Source organism: Hirundo rustica, chromosome 14 (genome assembly GCF_015227805.2).
Source record: "Hirundo rustica isolate bHirRus1 chromosome 14, bHirRus1.pri.v3, whole genome shotgun sequence".
Classification (NCBI taxonomy): Eukaryota; Metazoa; Chordata; class Aves; order Passeriformes; family Hirundinidae; genus Hirundo; species Hirundo rustica.
Window position 1 is genome coordinate 2,095,812 of NC_053463.1, and position 19,972 is coordinate 2,115,783.

A 19,972-nucleotide genomic window follows, 5' to 3' on the forward strand; every position below is an offset into this window, starting at 1 on the left:
GTCCCTGTTCCCTGTTCCCTGTCCCTGTCCCGGTGTCCCTCCGGGCTGTGCCACTCCAGGGAGCAGCCCCCGGCACCTGTCGGAGGAGCTGCCAGCCGGGGCTTCGGGCAGGCACGGGCCCGGCTCCCCCCGGAGCTCCCAGAGAACCCCGACAGGCCTTTCCCTTCTCCCTCCTAGGAAAACAAACCCAATCCTCTTTCTCCCGTACACAGCCACACCTGTCCATCAGCAGCACCTTCCCGAGGGGCACCGGCTGCACTGGGGAACACTGGGAGCCGATAAACGCGAGCTCCTTCCCTCTCCGTGCCGTTTCCTTGCGGGTGACCTCGGATAAGCCACCTTGCATCTCGGTGACACGGCCTCCCCACCTGGGAACCGAGGGAATTAGCGGCAGTGTTGTGTCGGCAAAGGCGTAATTAGTTTGAAGCACGGCGGTACCACGGCGACGAAGGACACCTCAGCCCACAGCTCAGCATCGACAGCAGCGGCTCCACGAGTTCCCTCCTTCGGATCTAAGACACGAAAACACCTTTGGAGCCCCACTAGGAGAGGAGCGAGTCTCCCTGGCTCCCTCCCTGCTCCTGGCCACGCTTCTGCTGCCCGAGGGGTGACGATGCTGAGAAGTGAGGGAGCCCACCTTCCTTCTTCCTTCCTTCCTTCCTTCCTTCCTTCCTTCCTTCCTTCCTTCCTTCCTTCCTTCCTGCCTTCCTGCCTTCCTGCCTTCCTGCCTTCCTGCCTTCCTTCCTGCCTTCCTTCCTTCCTGCCTTCCTGCCTTCCTTCCCTCCTTCCCTCCTTCCCTCCCTCCCTCCTTCCCCGAGGCAGCTTCCACAGTTTTAAGACTTTGGAATTGGGAGCCTCGGAGCTACAAAACGTTGTGCAAGCAACACCTTGGGCTCATGAGACGGTGCTGGGGAAAAGCCACCGTGTCCCTTAGCAGGAGTCACACCTCTGGGCTGTCACATACCCCGGGACACAAAAGGAAAAGTGGGAAGAGGGAGGGAGATGAGGAATAGTAGCTCAATAGCCTGAGAGAGTTCAGCCTCTGATCCATTACAGAGAAGCTAAAATAACAAGCCTTTAATCCCCAGATCATGCTGAACAGGTCAAGTGTGGCTCGAGAGACGAGAGGGGACAGAAAAAACCTAATTTCCAGCATTTTTTTCCTCTGTCATACGGATTTGTTAAAAATGGGATTATTGAGTGAGACACCAGCAGCTGTTCCTAAAAGCGCCTGCACCCATCTGCTGTCTCCTTAGGTTAGCGCATCTCCCACTCCCTCGGGAGTCAGGAGCCCGGTGCTCCTCTTGGGGACAGGGGGAGGGCAGCAATGTCACCCTCCCGACACGGAGGGGAAAGTCCTTGTGTCACCAGGCAGCGGGGAACGGGAGCCCTCGCTGATCGCGGCTGCTTTCCCTCAGCAGGGAGTGGCAGTTGTTATTTTAGGGCTTAAATTCGCCTCCAAAAGCCGGCGGCAGCCGCCGGTTCTGCACAGCCGGGGGCTGCTCATGTGCGTGCCATGCGCGGGCTGGCTGCCACCTCCCGGGCCTGGCCCTGGCCCTGGCCCTGTCCCTGTCCCTGCTGCCACACCCCGGCCATGCCAGCCCACGGACTGCCCGTCCCAAGGGTGTCCCAGCCCTTCCTCCTCCCCAAAACGAGGTAAAAATAGAAGACGATAAAATGGAAATGCACATCCCTGGGACACCGAGGCTGCCTGCAGGAACGCGACCAACGCTCCTGCTCCTGCCACGGTAAAAATGGGGAGTTTGTTAAAATAACCTTCCTCTCACAGTGCAAAACAACGCTCCTGGGGGGTGGTTCAGCCAGGAGGATCCTCACCCTCCCCAGACAGAGAGAGTAAAGGAGAGGCAGGACCGGACACCGAGCAGGGACTGAACGGCGCTGCAAAGTCAGCCTGGAGAAAAGCAGGAACCGGCCCAGCCGGGGCTCCACACGTGAAAGCAAGCTCATTAGCATTTCAAGATCCTTTCTGCTCCAGCGAGCCTTGATAACTCTCCATAACGCGATTTCCTCTGCATGCCTGGCACACGGCTGCTCCTCTGAAGAAATCCCCTTCCCTCTCCCCCGGCTCTGACCAAGGGACAGCCTGACCCGCACTCACGGCTCTCATCTGCTTTGCTATCTGCACTGCCATAAATATCAAATAATAATCTCACCTAAGCTCCTTCCTAGCAATTTTTCCCCACTAGAGCTCAAAGCGTTTTGCTGACGAGGTGAGTGACATTATCCTTACTTCATCAGGGATGGAACCAAGCCCCGAAGGACCCGGGAGATTTGCACAAGGTCACAGGCCGGCCATTGGCAAACTCGGGAGCAGGGCTCTGGAGTTGGATCCAGCTTGCAGGGCTGGACATTTTCAGCTGCACACATTTTGGTTGCTTCTCCCTCTGCTTTTTCTCCCCATAACGAATCCATCTTAGTGGGATCAGTGGAGAATGATCAGGGTAGTATTATGCAAAGGAAAAAAAAAAAGTCTTTGGGAGGCTTTCTGTATCCCACTGATGTCAGACAGCTGCTTCCCAGCTCGCTGTAATCGCTTCTAAATCTCACTGTGCAGGGGTGTGTACCCAGGCCTTTCAAATATGGACCAAAAAAAAAAAAAAAAAAAAAAAAGGAAAATTGAGACAAATTTATTTCTGAATCAAAAATGTGAAGAATTCCATTTGAGGTTTGTCACAGACGGGGATCTGACACAAACCCTCCTCTAAGCACCCACACAGGCCAGGCCTCTCAGGAGAGGGAAATATTAGCAGTGATATAAACACGTTTGTATAAATGTAATGTTCCCAGAGATGCAAACGGCTCACAAGGAGCAGCTAAATTCCCACTGATTGCTACCAGCCCGACCAGGAACTCTTCCTACGGCATCAAATGGGCTGCATTGTCTCGGTAAATCCCCCGGGGGCTCGGGTTTTGGGGGCTGCAAGCCGCTGTGAGCTCTAAGGTATCACCGGGAGCAGCTGCCATTCGTGTCTCTAACAGATGGCAGGAAATAATGACAGACTCCACTCCTGCAGCAACAGCGAGATGAAACCCTGAGAAAGGCGTCTGTCCGTGGGGCAGGGCTCCCACATCCCGGATCCCAGATCCCAGATCCCGGATCCCAGATCCCAGCTCAGGGTGGGATCACCTTCCCCGGCCAGCAGAGCCCCGCCTGCCGCCCAGCACACACCGGTTCTGCTCCTCCGCTCAAACCGGCCGGGTCGGGCTCGTTCCCAGCTCCGCTGAAATCCCGGGGACCTCCCAGAGTTATGTTCTTTCCCAAGGACCAGATTGCGGCTGGGAGAGCTGTGCCCAGCCCTGCTCCACAGCCCGGGCACTGCCAGCTCCCACTCCCGTTTCACACCCTGCGCCCTCAGCTCTGCTTTTTCCCTTTCTCTGCGACTGAATCTGAGGAGATGCTCAGATCTCTCTTCCAGCTCCATCTGCCTGGAGCTCTGAGGATGCCCAAGCCGCTTTCCTTTCCATCACACCTCACCTGGAAACCTCCCTTCCCCTCCCCTGCTCAGCAGGAGCTCCCCGGGAATTCTCAGAGGCTGAGGATGGAAAATGCCCTGGAAAAAAGGGGGAATTCTCAGAGGCTGAGGATGGAAAATGCCCTGGAAAAAGACGTGAGGTGAGTGTCCCAGCCTAAAATGCCCTTCCAGCTTGCAAACACCGCCCTGTCCAAGAGAGTGCAGCTCCTCCGGACGCACATCAACAGCATTCAACACATTTTCTTCAACAGGTGCTTATCCAGCGTGGAAGCAGCAGCATGGAAATAATTCCTTCCTCCTGACACGGAGTTCATTTCCGTGGCTGCGCTGGGTGGTTTCGTGATCTTCCCCCTACAGCTCCTGCCAGCACCTTGTGCTTTCTTTCCTTCTCCTCCTGGCTGGAGGGAGTGTCCAGGAGAGAGCAGATTTGCCTGATAAAAGCAAATGTAACTCGTCTCACAACTTCCCAGCCTCCGCATCTTGCCTATGGAAGGAGAGTACTAATAAGCCTCTCTCCTACTTGGAGACGAGTGGAAAAAAAAAAAAAGGGAAAAAAAAAAAAAAAAAAGCCGTTCCCTGAACTCCCATCACACACATTTAAGGAGGTATTTGTTTGGGAGGGATGCATGTACACAGCATCCTCCAGCACCACACAGAGCCCTCCTCCACCCACGCCTCCCAACTGCTGAAAGCAGTTCCTTCCCTCCCCTGCTCCCAGCACAGGATGCTCAGGGTCTCCACAGGTCACACTCACAAATTAGTTCTGACTTCATTTTTCCTTTTTTTCCCCTCTAAGAAATGAAGGGAAGCAGGAGCTTCCAGCACACCAGTAGGAAAATCTTGCAAAGAGCTTCTTGAGCTGGCCTTGACTACGCAGCGACCGAAGCTGTTTCCTGATCCTTGCCCTGAGTGCCTGCTGGAGATTTGGCTTATTTACCACAAACTGGGAAATTAAACCACACCGGAATATAGGGCAGAGTGGTGCTGGGCCAGAGCTGCCCCACAGGATGTGGTGCAGACAGGGAAGGGAAACCTGCAGGGATGGATGGATGGATGATGGATGGATGGATGGATGGATGGATGGATGGATGGATGGATGATGGATGGATGGACGGATGGATGGATGAATGGATGGATGATGGATGGATGGATGGATGATGGATGGATGGACGGATGGATGGATGGATGATGGATGGATGGATGGATGGATGGATGATGGATGGATGGATGATGGATGGATGGATGGATGGATGATGGATGGATGGACGGATGGATGGATGGATGGATGGATGGATGATGGATGGATGATGGATGGATGGATGGATGGAGGGAAGGACGGATGATGGATGGATGGATGATGGATGGATGGATGATGGATGGATGATGGATGGAGGGATGGATGGATGGATGGATGGATGATGGATGGAGGGAGGGAGGGATGGATGATGGGATGGATGGATGGATGGATGGATGATGGATGATGGATGGATGGTAGATGGATGGATGGATGGATGGATGGTAGATGGATGGATGGATGGATGATGGATGGATGGATGGATGGATGGATGGATGGATGGATGATGGATGGATGGATGATGGATGGATGGATGGATGGATGGATGATGGATGGATGGATGGATGGATGATGGATGGATGGATGGATGGATGGATGATGGATGGATGGATGATGGATGGATGGATGGATGGATGGATGGATGGATGGATGGATGGATGATGGATGATGGATGGATGGATGGAGGGATGGATGGATGATGGATGATGGATGGATGGATGGAGGGATGGATGGATGGATGGAGGGATGGATGGATGGATGATGGATGGATGGATGGATGGATTTTGTGGTCAAAGCTCCAAAGGAGCAGTGAGCGCCTGCCCCGCCAGAGTTCTCTGCTCAGGGTGCAGAGCGGCTGTGACGTGTGCCAGCCACGCAGGGGATGGAGAAGCCATCTCTGACGAGGTGCCAGAGCAGCTCTGAGCTGAGGAACGTGTGGGAACTCCTGGCACACAGAGATTTTTGCCACGGATTCCTCAGCTGCGGGAATTAAAGCCCAGGCAGGGAGAGGAAAAGGAAACGGTGAAACCACAGCAAAACACAGCTGGATGTCACCGGCAGCCCCAAGTGGCTCTGGGAAGGACAATGACAGTCCCCAAACAGCAGCACAGGCTGCCAGCAAGGGCAGGAGCTGGGGTGGCAGCGAGGACGATGATGCAGGGAGGAGCGAGGAGAGCAGCGGCAGCAGGAGGGAGACTTGGCGACAGCGTCGTTTCCTGGGAAAGGAGCTGGGCTAATTCCACGTTATTCATGCTTTAGACAAACAAAGGGGCTTTCTCTGCCCCTTGCCGTGGGTGTGGGGAGGAGAGGGGCTCCCGGCCACCCAAGGGACATCCCTGCAGCCCAGAAGCTCCAGCCCTGCCGGGAGATGCTCTCCTGCCAGCCCCAGACGAGTGCCCTTTCCTCCCGTGGGGGCGGAGGGTGGGCCGGGCCCGTGGAAGGAAGAATTTCCAATTTAGAAACAAACAGAGGCAGTTCCTATTATTGTCAGTGGGATGCCAGCATGGCTGGTCCCCAGCACCGCTGTCAACAAGCAGGCTCACAAATGCTCCTTCAGCATCAGCCAAAATAACATCCATGAAGGCATCTATAACTCAGCATTCACTACACACACAACAAGCTCCCCTTTTCCTTTTTAAATCCAGTCTTGTCCACGTAATTTTAACATAAAGGAACTGGCTGTGGGCTGTGTTACCAAATGAGTCATCACTTTATGTGACAGTGTAATATGATTTAGAGAATTCTGGGCACGCCAGTGTGGATTATGCATTATAATCTCTTAATTTGGACTCTCGGTGCTGTGTGCCGGTGCCTGGAGCGGGAGGGAAGGAGCAGGAGGGAATTGCAGTCCGAGCTCTGCTCCTGCTTTGCTGTGTGACCTTCACAAATTTGGTGCCCTCCTTCCTTCCTCTGCAGAGCAGGGACACGCCTGTGTCTCCCGCAGGGTCAGCTAATGCTCACCCGGGAGGTTTTAAGAACGTTATGTAAAAGCAAATTATTCTTTCAGCAAGGGAAGGAAAGCAGAAGGACTTTCCAGCGCAACAGGCTGATCTCGGGAAGGACTGGATCCCATCTCTGGGTGGCGAATGTAAATCCCAAGATAGCTGGGGACAAGGATTTTCAGGTGGTGAATGGGAATTCCTAACAGGAAACCTGGAGATTTGCAGACCGGGACTCTTTGGAAAGTGAGAATCATTTCTGACAAATATTGATAAAATAAAAAAATAAAACCCTTGGGGAAACTCCTCTCCCCTTTCCCTTCTCCCTGGGGAGGCTCCTGGTGTCCACGTGGTGAGGAGCAGCCTCCACGGGGGAAGGGGAAGTGCGTGTGAATCAGGAGCTGGGGACGCTCGTCCACTTCAGGCTGGGCTGAAATTCCGGAATCAGTTTATCCAGAGCGGGAAAGTTTGGGATCAGAGCGTGCTCCAGAGATCCAAACAAACAAACCCAGAGTGCAACATCTGCCAGGGCTACTCCTGACCCCCCAGGCTTTCCATTCCCCGTGATTCTGGGAAATATAAACTGACCCATTTTAGCCAAGGGTCGCTGGGCAGGCAGGAGAGCAGCTGCCCATTCCCAAATCCATCCCATCCCTGAATCCCTGGATCCCTGAATCCCTGAATCCCTGAATCCCTGACATTTTCCTTTGCACTATTCCCAAATCCATCCCATCCCTGAATCCCTGAATCCCTGAATCCCTGAATCCCTGACATTTTCCTTTGCACCCTTCCTAAACACATCCCACCCCTGAATTCCTGACATCTGCCTTTGTACCATTCCCAAATCCATCCCTGAATCCTTCATATCTGCCTTTGCTCCATTCCTAAATCCATCCCATTCCTGAATCCCTGAATCCCTGACCTCTGCCTTAGCACCATTCCCAAATCCATCCCTCCCCTGAATCCCTGAATCCCTGAATCCCTGACCTCTGCCTTTGCACCATTCCCACAGCCCCTGGTCTGGGATTCACAGGGAGCAGCATTTCCATAAGCAAGGAGGATGCATTTCACGAGACACAAACGCCACATGACGAATTTTGGGAGACCGAGAAATCCTCCCCAGATGGAAGAGGAAAATTCTGTGGAAGAAATAAAAAAAAAAAAAAAAAAAAAAAAAAAAAAAACCACAAACAAACAAACAAAAAAAACCCCAAAAAACAAAACAAAACAAAACAAAAAACCCCACACCACACCAAAAACACCCAAACCCAAACCCACCCTACATTTGCTGGCAGGAGGGTTTCTGCTGAGCTCTGTGAAATGCAGCCGAGGTGAATCTGTCAGAACTGGGAGGCAGCTGGGGGTGAAACCCGGCCGTTCCCAGGGCTGCCTAAAGCCAGCTTTTCCCAGGAAAGCACCCAGCACCAGACACTCTCAGCACCAGACAAAGCAGGCAGCAGTGTTTGACCTCTGGGAGCTCTTTGGGGGAGCAGATGACAAGCGAGAAACACAAACAGAGGAGCTCGTCTGCCCCTGCCTCCAGCTCTTTCACCTGTTACTGATTTCCCCAGGCAGGGCAATGACTGAAAGGCCACTTTAAATGCAGCAGTTGATAATATTTTACATTTTAGGAGCTCATGGGAAAACCAAACCAAACCAAGACAAATCCTGCATTTACTGCCTCTGTCACCTTCTGAAAATGGGACCAGCCTCTCAAGCCTCTACTTAGGAGTTATTCTCTTGAAATGAAGCGCTGAGACAGGGCACTGGGCTACTGGACAGGCGGAAAACCATCAAGGAAAAAAACATCTCTCACTTCTTGCCCGACCTTCCTGAACTTTTCATGCACAATAGAGCAAAAAGGAGCTGACCCTTGGTGGCTTGTGGTTAATTTATAAGCGAGAAGCTGTGTTCCCCGGGGGATGCCCGTGCTCCTGTGCCAGGCACAAAGCCATTGCCTGGTGGGCTGTGGGACAGCTTTCCGTGGTCCAGGGGCAGAGCACAGCCCCAAAGCCCGGCAGCTCTGCCCTGCTGGACCTGCCCTCCCAGGGCCACGCAGGGACTGTCCCCAACACGTCACCTCTGAGGGAAAATGTCCCTGGGGTGAGCCAGGGACACAGAGCCGCTGTGACACCTGCCTGGGACACCCACAGGATTTATGGGGAGGACCCAAACGGGCACGGGGTGCGCAGGATGTCCCTCAGCCTTGGCTGTGGGGTCACATTTGCTGCCACGGGCGCTGCAGGGATTGCTGTGTGGTCTCACAGCTTTTCTCTGAGGGGGTTTTCCTAGAAGAGATTCCCTCCTGGCACAGCCTCAGCTGACAGGACACGGCTTTTGGCTGAGGGGTTCAGGTTTGTCCCTGCTGTGGGCTCCTCTGGCTTGCTGCAGGGAGGGGGACAGAGCATCACCCCCCTCCTGCCCAAAGGCCACTGCCCGGGGAGCAGCAGGGCTCTCTGGGGACACGTGTGGCAGCTCCCCAGCTCACCTGGCCCCTGAGCCCTCCCTTCCCTGCTCAGCACCTCCCAGAGGACCCCTGGTCACAGCACAGGTCCTGGCAGGGCCCTTCTGCAGCGCCTCTCGCAGCTCTGAGGTCAGTGCCACCTCCCTCCCCTCCTCCAGAACCCCACAGAGGGACAAAATTCCCCCAAATCGGCCCAAACAGCGGAGCAGCCCTGAGCAGAAGGGCAGCAATGGGCACGGCAGTGCGAGGGCTGGGCTGGGCAGTGCCAGCTCGCAGCCGTGGTGCCACCAAACACCCCAGAGCTCAAATCACAGCCCACGCATGGCTTGGGAGAAAAACCTGGGATAAAAGAGAAGCCAAATAAGAGACACTCACCAGACTTCCCCTACCCGAGAGCCCAGCAGAGCAGCAGGAGTGCTGGTACCCCTGGGTGAGCTGCAGCTCTCACATCAATGCCACCTCCCCTTGTCCCTCCTGGGCTGTGGCGCCGAATCCTGACCCCTGAGTGGGACACTGCTGCCTTTATCCCCAGCACACGAAACCAAGGGACAGAGAGCCCGATCTCAGCTCTCCTCTCCGGGGCAGAACAAGACATGGCTTATAGATTTATATACACACATGCCCATCTATTCATCCTTTCAGCAAACACTTCATGAAGTGTGCCTTAAGCCTCTCTGAATCGAGCAATTCTCTGCTTAGACAATCAATTCCTGACTGAGACTCTGCAGGGAAAGACATCATGTTGCAGGAATGCTGCAGAAGCTGTTGCATATACTGTTTCCTTTGTTGAGAATAGCATCTTTGCCTTGGATATATTTTTTTTTTCCCCCTCCTTAGCCATTTAATTTCATGAAACGGGGCCCAGTTCCAGCAGGCAAGAAGATTTTGCTTCTCCTTTTTCCTGAAAGGCTGAGAAACCAGATTTAAAAAATGTGCTTAGTGGGCGTTTGGTGGGATGAATTCTCTCCCAGAGTTCAGCATTTCTGAGCTAGAGCAAGAGCTGCATTGCATATGGTGCCTGGTTTTTCTTCTCTAGCAGGTAGCCAAGGGATTTGCTGGCATTTCTGCCATGAAAAAAACCAAATCAGAGTAGCTGCTTTAATTAAAAAAAAAAAAAAAAAAAAAAAAAAAAAAATAAAAAAAAAAAAAATCCTGCAAGAGGCTTTGGGTTAGACCTTTTGACCAAAAGGCTGGGTTGAGGAAGTTGTGGAAGTGCTCGTGTGTAATGAAGAACAAATTTTCCCTTGACAGCCAGCCAAAGACAGGCAGGTCTCTGGGGCAGGGTCTGTTGGGTTCTCTGCAGCCCAGCACCAAACTCAGCAGGGATTTTCCCACTCCAGGGCTTTGTGCCCACCAAGAACCATGGGAAAAATAAAAAACCCCTTTGGATGAACCGTGGGTTCAGCTCTCAGGAGGGCTGGAAAAGCAGATGGAGCTCCCTGGGATGGCAGCAGGAGCAAAGCTGTTGAGTCGGAGGGGATCCTTTTGTCACTGCTGTCCTGCGGGGCTGCAGGAGGGCAGAAATGGGGCAGTTGTCAGTCCGTCCTTGCCCTCTGATGCCACCCAGCAACTCTGCACCAGGTCTTTCCTCTGCGTCCCCTTTGTGGGGAAAAGGGCTTGGGTGGGAACACCAGAAAGCACAAGGGTGGTTCCACTGTAACCAGTGATCCTAAACCAGTGTAACCAGGGATCCTAAACCACTGTAACCAGGGATCCCAAACCAGTGTAACCAGGGATCCTAAACCACTGTAACCAGGGATCCCAAACCACTGTAACCAGGGATCCCAAACCACTGTAACCAGGGATCCCAAATCACCGTAACCAGGGATCCCAAACCAGTATAACCAGGGATCCTAAACCACTGTAACCAGGGATCCCAAACCAGTATAACCAGGGATCCCAAACCAGTGTAACCAGGGATCCCAAACCAGTGTAACCAGTGATCCCAAACCACCGTAACCAGGGATCTTAACCACTGTAACCAGTGATCCTAAACCACTGTAACCAGGGATCCCAAACCACTGTAACCAGGGATCCTAAACCAGTGTAACCAGTGATCCTAAACCACTGTAACCAGGGATCCCAAACCACTGTAACCAGTGATCCCAAACCAGTGTAACCAGGGATCCCAAACCACTGTAACCAGGGATCCTAAACCACTGTAACCAGGGATCCTAAACCAGTGTAACCAGGGATCCCAAACCACCGTAACCAGTGATCCCAAACCACCGTAACCAGGGATCTTAACCACTGTAACCAGGGATCCTAAACCACTGTAACCAGGGATCCTAAACCAGTGTAACCAGGGATCCCAAACCACTGTAACCAGGGATCCTAAACCAGTGTAACCAGGGATCCTAAACCACTGTAACCAGGGATCCCAAACCACTGTTCCAGTGATCCCAAACCAGTGTAAGCAGTGTTCCCAAACCACTGGAGAAGGCCTGGAGTGGAGCCCTGAGTGAGCACGGGGGCGTTGCAGGAACAGGCAGGTGGAGATCTGAGCGAGGACACCACACAGGGAGAAGGAACAGAGCAGAAAATCCTAATGAATGACGCTGCTGTCCCTGTGCGCCCCTATTAGCAAAATAAAACAGTTGCCACGAAAGTGGAGACAACGTGCTACATCTGCACAATTGTCTCCAAATTAAATGTACATCCACGTTCTATAAATATCAGCAATTCTCCTATAAAGCATCAGTAATTCTTCAAATCCACTGGGATTTCTTTTTTAGCTGCCAATTTTAGAGTCTTCCCAAGAGATGCTGGCTTGAACCTTCTATCTCAGCTATAAAATAAAGACAGGATATTTTTATTAAAAAAAAAAAAAAACAAAGCACCCCCTTGAGACTCAACAGTTCAGACTGGAGATAACAACCCTTGAGTCACGCAACGCGGTTTTAAAGAGACTCCAATAAATCAAGGAATGGCTTGGGCTGGAAGGAACCTTAAAGATCATTTTGTTCCAACCCCTCTGCCATGGGCAGGGAAATCTCTGCAGTTACAAAATCTTCTTATACCTGCACTGGACTTTTTTTTTTTTTCCCCAAATACAAGGCTGAGGTCTGAATCTTGGTGTTTTTCCCGGTGACTTGGAGGGGGATGCAGGATTTGTCTCCTTCTTTGAGAGGCACTTGGAGAGAGGCAGCTGAAAGGCAGCTACTCCTGCACCACGTGGATTTGGGGATGTTTACAGAGCCTCAGAAACCAGAGCTGTCTAATAGAGGGAGAAGGCTGAACACATTACACCCCCAGGCTGGGTTTGGGCTCAAAGACCTCTCAGATGATGATAATGTTACAAAACTTAGGAGGACTTTAAAGCCTTTCTTCTGTGGTGCCGGAAGAACTGAAATTTTGGGATGACATTCAACCTTTCCCTTTGAAAAGCCCCATCCAACCTCCTTCTGTCCTGAAGGAAAGGCCCCGCTTCTGCAGAGCACCTTGTCAATGAAGTGTTTTATTTAAAAAAGAGAAAGCAGAATCTTTTATAGAACTGTGTGCAGTGAAAAGGAGGAGACATCTCACGATACTTGTGATACCTCTTGGTATTAAGGACACTGCTGGAACCCCGGGCACTGGGAATTCCAGAGTTTCTGTGCTGGCAGGCACTGACCCCCCAGCAAACACTGCACTGACCTGAGGACGTGGAACAGCTCCCAAAATGGAGTGACAGCGCTGGGATTGGGGGTGTGGGGTTTGGATAGAAGTGTGTGACAGCACAGGGTGCAAAACTCAGAGTTTAAGGGTTTAGAATACAGGAATAGAGATAAAGCAGGATGGAGGTTTTGAGGCAGAGGCTGAGTCCTTCTTTTTCACCTTCTTCTCCATGGTCTGGGTGGGATTTTGTAATTGCACAGAAAAATCCGCACTGTGGGCCTTGGGTGGTTGAGCTATTGGGTTAAAAGTAAAAATAATTCAGGTGTCATTTTGTAATTGGACAGTTTATCCTTAAAAGGCCTTGTAGAGAGATAGAGGGGGCTCCATTTTTAGTTTGTTAGCTGGAAGTGCTGTAGAACTCACCGTTTGTGATACTACAATACAGATAAGAATTAATTAACATCTGAGTCCGAACACAAAACGCCGTCTGGAGAATTTAAACCCAACCCTGGCAAAAAAGAAGATAAAACCTAACAGGGCACTTGGCAAGACATCACCTCCACTGCCTGGCAAGGGCTGAGCCTCGCTGCCTTCCCTCTGCTCCTGGCTTCCACCAGCCCATCCACCACCTGCCTTTTTATCTGGCAATGACGAGCAAACGGCTCGTGCCAGCAGCCCCGGGCACCGCAGGGCATTTCCAGCGTCCCACAGCAAACGTTTCTCCGGGTGCCAGCAGGTGTTTCAGTCCTCGCTCTGGGCTCTCACGAACCCGTGCTGCCGGGGGTCTCCTCCCAGCTGCTCCCACCGGCCGTGTGCCAGCTGGAGGACACCAAACGAAGTCAACCGGGGCGGATTTCTGGGTCACCAGGAGCGCTTTGGGGGCACTGCCATCGCCCCGCAGCTCGGCTGCTGGGGGGAGAACGTCCTGGGGGGGCTTTGTGATGCTTTTACCCCCGGTTGTCTGTTCTACACCTTTCAGACGGGTTCTGAGAGCGAAGGGAGGGAAAGAAGCAGCGCGGGGTTTGTCTGCAGAAGCTGCTCTCGCTCCTCCACATTCTGCTCCTGGACTGTGCTGTCTGCAGCACGGACAGACAGCGGGACAGAGATCTCCTGTGCTTTTAGTTACTTTAGCTAGCTGAGGCAGAGAAGTTCCCTGGACTGTTTTCTCTTTTTTCTTGGAACTGTTTAAACCTGCTCTGAACTGAAAACCCAGAAGAACACCCAGAGCTCACACCTGGGGTGCACTGGGTCCCAGGATGGGATTTTCCAGTGTGGAGGGACCGATGAGAGACTGGGGGACCTGAGCTACCCACAGCAAGGACTCTCTCGAATTTTCCATCTCTCTTCAGAACAGCGAGAGGTTTTATTGCTCCATGTCTTTCATTCTTTATGCTTGTGGGCACTTTGTTTGTTAAATAAACAGCTTGTTCCACTTTTCTCCAAGGAAATTCTTTCCTGGACCAGTTGGGGGTGAGGCCGTTCGGGTTTGCTTCCCATTAGGAACCCCATCCAGGAGTTTTCTCCCAAATTTGCCCCAAACTGTGACAGAGAAGGCACGAGGGTGGCACCAAGCCCAGCTGCTGGCTCCTCGTGCTGCCCCACATCACAAAACCCCTCCCCAGGGCCAGGAGGAGGCCTCTAAGGGCAGGAGGAGGACTGGACACCTCACATTTTGGTCGAGGCTCTCCCCAGACAGCAAGAGAGCATCCTCTCCTTCTTCCTCTCCCCAAGCAAAGCTGCCCACAGCAGGTGCCACCACCCTCCAGGCTTGTCCTGCAGCTCAGCACCGCCACGAGAGCCCAGGCTCTGTCCGCTCGGGGGGGACGTTCCTGACACGGAATTCCCACACATCCCGGGGCTCCAGGAAATCCAAACTGCCCCAGGGCACTCCGGGGAGCGGGCTGCAGGGGGACACCACGGCACAGAGTGGCACAGGGCGGCACAGAGTGGCACAGAGCAGCACAGAGTGGCACAGAGTGGCACAGGGTGGCACAGAGTGGCACAGGGCGGCACAGAGTGGCACAGAATGGCACAGAGTGGCACAGGGCGGCACAGAGTGGCACAGAGTGGCACAGAGTGGCACAGAATGGCACAGAGTGGCACAGGGCGGCACAGAGTGGCACAGAGTGGCACAGGGCGGCACAGAGTGGCACAGAGTGGCACAGGGTGGCACAGGGCGGCACAGAGTGGCATAGAGGTGGCTGCAACCTGCTGAAGGCACTGGGGAAATCTCCTGCTGCTCCAGAGGGAATGTGGGTTAAGGCCATCAGCCTTCCCCAGGCGGGGAAGCTCCTGGCCCAGGTGAGGACATGGCACAGGTGAGCCCCTGGCACAGGTGAGCCCCTGGCACAGGTGAACCTCTGGCACAGGTGAGCCCCTGGAGAGGGGAGCCCCTGGCACAGACAATCCGGGTTTGCTGTTGCACAGCCCTTGAGCAGCTCCCAGGGTGTGGGAGGACTCCACCTTAGGACAGACCAGGGCTGAGGGACAGCAGCACCACTTCATGTGGCACAACTTCTGCACCACGGCTGGCCAAGTCCCCTCTCCGCTCACCATCCTCGCCCAGCCTGGGAGAAGGTGTTTATTCCTAAAATCAGCGGGATTTATTGCTTTATCAGTGGGGTTTGACCCGCAGCATCTCTGCATTTCTGGGCCACACACAGTCCTGCTCACACACAGCCCAGCTGCCTGGTCCTGGAAAGGTCTCAGGGTTGAACTCTGTCTGGAAAGGGCTCTGGGCTCCCAGCAAACTTCACATCAGGCTCCAAAACCTCTCCATCTCTGAGCTGTGTCAGCCCCAGAAGCCATGCTCCAAAAACCAAAGGTCAGACCACACAGGGCATTCAGAACCCTCCCATCTCAGCAGCCTGGGGTGCATGCAGCTTCAGGGTCTGCAGCCTTTTAAAATCCCCCCAAAATTACAGATATAGAGTCCTGAGTCCTCCCCTGAAACAAGCAAAATCCCTGATTTAAAATAAAAATTATGATAAAAAATGGAATAGGGGAAAACAGGACATGGGTTTACTTTCCTTTTTTTTTTTTTTTTTTTTTTTTTTTTTTTTTTTTTTTTTTTTTTTTTTTTTCTGTTAAAGTTCCAGATCTGTCCAAGGAAAGTATCCCTCGGGGCATATCAGAGCAGCCACCACAAAGCAGAACAAAGGAAACACCAATCATTTCCAGCAAATCAGAAAGATGACAGGCTTTAACCTTCAGAAGAGAGCAGATTCCTGCGCAGGGTTTGGCTGCTCTGTCTTTGAGCTTCCTTTTCCCCAGCCCCAGTTTCCTAGCACGAGATTCCTCAAACAATAGAGACTGGCATTAAAAGAAGAAAGGGGGCGGGGGGGATTGAAAAGAGCCCTCCTTTTACAAATGGGCTTAAAATGGAAGTTCAGGACTTGTCCCCTGGGAGGAATTGGTCCCTCCTGGCACTGCTGGGGACTCAGGTCAAGCTCTGCAGCCCTGCAGTGGTGTCACAGGGCAGAGGGATGCTCGTGGCTCCATCTCCCTCCCTTTCTGTGAGTTGGAGAGTTAATTTTGGCTGGGAAGTGGCTGCTCACTCCACCGGGGGAGGAGTATGAGGTGCTCAGACCTCACAGAGCTGCAGCAGGGAACGACAGCACAGCACAGAAAGCCACCAGGAGGGTCTGGGAGGGTAAACACAGCCCAGGCAGCACCTTCCAGGGGCTCAGAGCAGAGCACAGCCTCCTCAGACACGGCCCGAGGGGATGGGATTGTTGCTGGTCTGGGAGCTGGACACAACCTCACCCTGATGCTCTCCGTGCTCCTCACACTGTTCCTCATCCTGCTGCCTTCCCTGCTCCTCTCCCTGCCCCTCATCCTTCTGCTCTCCCTGCTCCTCTCCCTGCTCCTCATCCTGTTCCTCACCCTGATCCTCACCCTGCTCCTCATCTTGCTGCTCTCTGCTCCTCTCCTTTCTCCTCTCCTTGTTCCTCTCCCTGCTCCTCTCCCTGCTCCTCTCCCTGTTCCTCTCCCTGTTCCTCACCCTGCTCCTCTCCCTGTTCCTCTCCCTGTTCCTCTCCCTGCTCCTCTCTGCTCCTCTCCTTGTTCCTCTCCCTGCTCCTCTCTCTGCTCCTCTCCCTGTTCCTCTCTCTGTTCCTCTCTCTGTTCCTCTCCCTGTTCCTCTCCCTGCTCCTCTCCCTGTTCCTCTCCCTGCTCCTCTCCCTGTTCCTCTCCCTGCTCCTCTCCAGCACCGATTCCCTCTGCAGTTTTGCCCAGCTCAGCTGCCCCAGCATCCTCAGGTGTGAAGCATCTCCAGCTCTCCAGAGGCAAAACCAGCTACGAGTGGGGATCCCGCACATGCGGGACTGGCCCGGGCACCGCCGAGCCCGCTCTCCTCTCAGGACATGCCCGGCAGCACTTGCTGCTTTTATCCAGAAGTCTGAGGGACTGCTGTCCAAGCTGGGAGGTGCTGGTTTAAAAACCAAAATTGAAAGGAGGATATAAACCAGCCCAACACACCTGGGACTGTCAGAAAAGACAGCAGGCATGGGTTGAGGCTCCTTGGCAGCTGCAGCTGTTAAATACAGCTGGATAAATGCTCAGATTGCTGCAAATCTGAACTCAGGGGCCTCTTTTTTCATGGAGGAAGCTTTTTAGACCCCCACAAGGACCAGTGAAATCCCTCCTGTTTCGGCCATATGTTTTTCCCTCACCTAGGAAGAACAGAGGTGTCTCAAACCTTCTTGGTGGGGAGTGAGGCACCCCCAGAGAGCCAGAGAATCGTTTGGAAAAGCCCCCCAAGACCAAGCTGTGCCTGTCCCCATCTTGTCCCCAGCCCAGAGTGCCACACCTGCCTCTGCTTTCCTCTTGTCCCGACTCAGGCCCCGTTGTTTTGTCACTTTTAAACCCAGATAATCACAGTCAACCACAGGAAAGGTTCGCTCTGGGGAAGTCAAACCCTGGGCCGAGCACAGCTGAGGCAGGAGCCGTGGAAGGGCCAGAGCTGCTCCCAGGAATGTGCCCCGACCTGAACGACAACAACAACGGGGTGTGCAGAGTGCTCTCCTCACACCTTTGCCCGAGCCAGAATTCCAGCAGCAGGGACAGCACAGAGACTCTCTGGGCTGCCCGGGGCCAGCGCAGAGCTCCCCGAGCTCCGACAGGGCACAGCTGCTCTGGGGGAACCTGCCGGAGCTGGGGCTTGGGCTGGGTGTCCTCCCCGGGTCCCTCCCAACCCCATTCTGTGATTCCAGCCAAGTGGATCTCCCGGGATTTCCCCATTCCCACCAGTCCTCGTTCAAATGTTCGTTCAGCAGAGGGAGGAACTGCTTTGCTGAAGTGGAAGCAGGTGATGAGAGCTGCAGGGACGCCATCAGCAGAACAGCTCAGGCAGCAGTGCTGCAGCAGAACTGAACTGGTGCCAGGCCATCCAAAGCTCCTCTTTGCTTCCCCAGAGGGGCCGTGGCCGTGTCCCACAGCGGCCAGGAGCACACGGCTGCACCGGCGTTCCCTTGTGAAACATCCGTCATCCTCCCTCCTTCAGCGAGCCAGGCTAACTGAGATCCCCGAGCACCGGTTTGGGCTGTTCTGTGTTTGAGAAGTGACTCAGAGTGCTTTATCACCCCAGTGCACCGTGCCAAACACCCCCAGGAGGAATCCTTCCCCCTGCCCTGGCACGGGCCCTCCCACCCTACCTGGAGATGTTTCCAGGACATTTATTTTTTTTTTTTTTTTGCTTTGGAGGGGGAACATTATGGTTTTACACCGGTGCTGTGCTCATTGGAGCCAGGGGTGGGTCGGGACAGCGAGGTCCCGGTCGGGGTCGTGCTCCAAGGGTTGTGTGGGGGCATCTCCCTCTCCAACACCTCCAGGAAGAGAGGACTCAAGGCATCCTTGCAGGGATGGCTCCCTGAGCTTCCCTGGCCTCCGTGCTGGCGGTGCCTGTCAGGGTGGAGCTGCTGGTGGGTCATTCCTGTGCTGTGGACATCCGTCATTCCCACAGTGACCACCCCCAGCAGCTCCTCCGTGGGTGGGGGGCAGTGGCCCCCTCATCCCTGCCCAGCAGCTCCAGCCAAAAGCTGTTCCCAGGGACACAGAGGCTGCGGAGGGCTGCAGGAGGGTAGGGAAAAACAGGAAAGGATCCTGGAATTGATTCCCTGGGTGACTGAGCCAAGCACAGCTCTCCTATCTCTGGAGCCTGACAGCACCTCGCAGATCCTCATCGCCCAAAACCCAGCTGCAGGAGGAGAATGTGCAAAGGAACAGAGCTCCCACCCTTTGCTCGGCAGATTTTCCCAGTCCCAAGCTCAAACTGCCCATCCTCCAAGCTCCACCACCCCAAAAATTCCCCACAATCCCATTATCTGCTGCTCAGGGGCTCTGGATCCACAACCCTTCAGAGGCTCCCACTGGAATGAAATCAACCCCAGGAACCAAAGCTCCTCACTGAGCAACGCTGGGGGCCAAATCTGGCCCACACTGAACTCCTCGCTCAAGTGGATTCTGTGCCCGGGGTCAGTGTGGAATTAAAGGGACTGGAGTGAAATAAAACCTCAGGAGCAGCCTCGGCTTACAGAGAATTTGCTAAAGCACCGGAGCAAAGAGCCACTTGCTCCCTGCGCATTTTGCCTTTTCTCTGCTGGAGCTGGTCGTGCTCCTTCACCCAGCCCTGCTCTCTGCTCCTCACTGAGACAGTGCTGCCAAAAAAATCACGACAATGAGGTGGGTTTTCTGTCCAAACATTCAACTCCAAGGGAAAAAATCTATTCCACAAAAATAACAAAGATTTCGGTGAAAAAGTCTGAATCATTGAGTAAAGGAAAGGCTCCTCCTCAGCATTTCACATGCTCTGATAACAATTTCACTGTTGTAAAATCACTTCTGCCTCGAAAACGGTCACCTTGTTGATGTCCCAGTTGACTCAGAGCAGAGTTAATTATGTTAATGAGAGCCATGCCGCACCAACCGGGATTTTCAGCAGCTCCATGCTGGAAATCCGAGCAGCTCTGAGGCTCTGCGCTGTGTGCTTGCCCTGCCTTCCCACCAGCTGCTGGACACGGGCAGTGTGGGGAGTGAAAAGTCACTGCTCTCACCACGCTGCTGTGGGATCGCTCCCAGCACGGTTTGGGATGGGCTGAAATAAATTATATTATTTTTAAAAATTAACAGATTTGTTTTTTCTCCAAAGAGCACAAATTCCCCAAGAGTGTCCCCAGCTGGACCCAAAGCGATGGCCTGAAGTGACAGCACCTCCGCTGTGTGGCCAGGCCGTGGCTATTCCCTGTGCCCAGGTGGCCACAGCCTGCAGCTCCTCCAGCCCACCCAGCCTTCTCTGGATCTGTCTCATCCTTCATCCCTAAGAGGGCTGGTGGGGAGAAAGAATCCCTATTAAGGAAATGCTAATGGGGGGGGGGGAGTGAACCAAAAAGACTCCTAAAACTATAAA

General features: G+C 53.6%; 1 protein-coding gene across 1 annotated transcript in view; it reads right to left on the reverse strand.

The window, feature by feature from the left end:
* Nucleotides 1-19,972, reverse strand: part of NEURL1B (neuralized E3 ubiquitin protein ligase 1B) — a 127,322-nt gene that overhangs the window by 33,151 nt on the left and 74,199 nt on the right. The gene's annotated exons all lie outside the window — the stretch shown is intronic.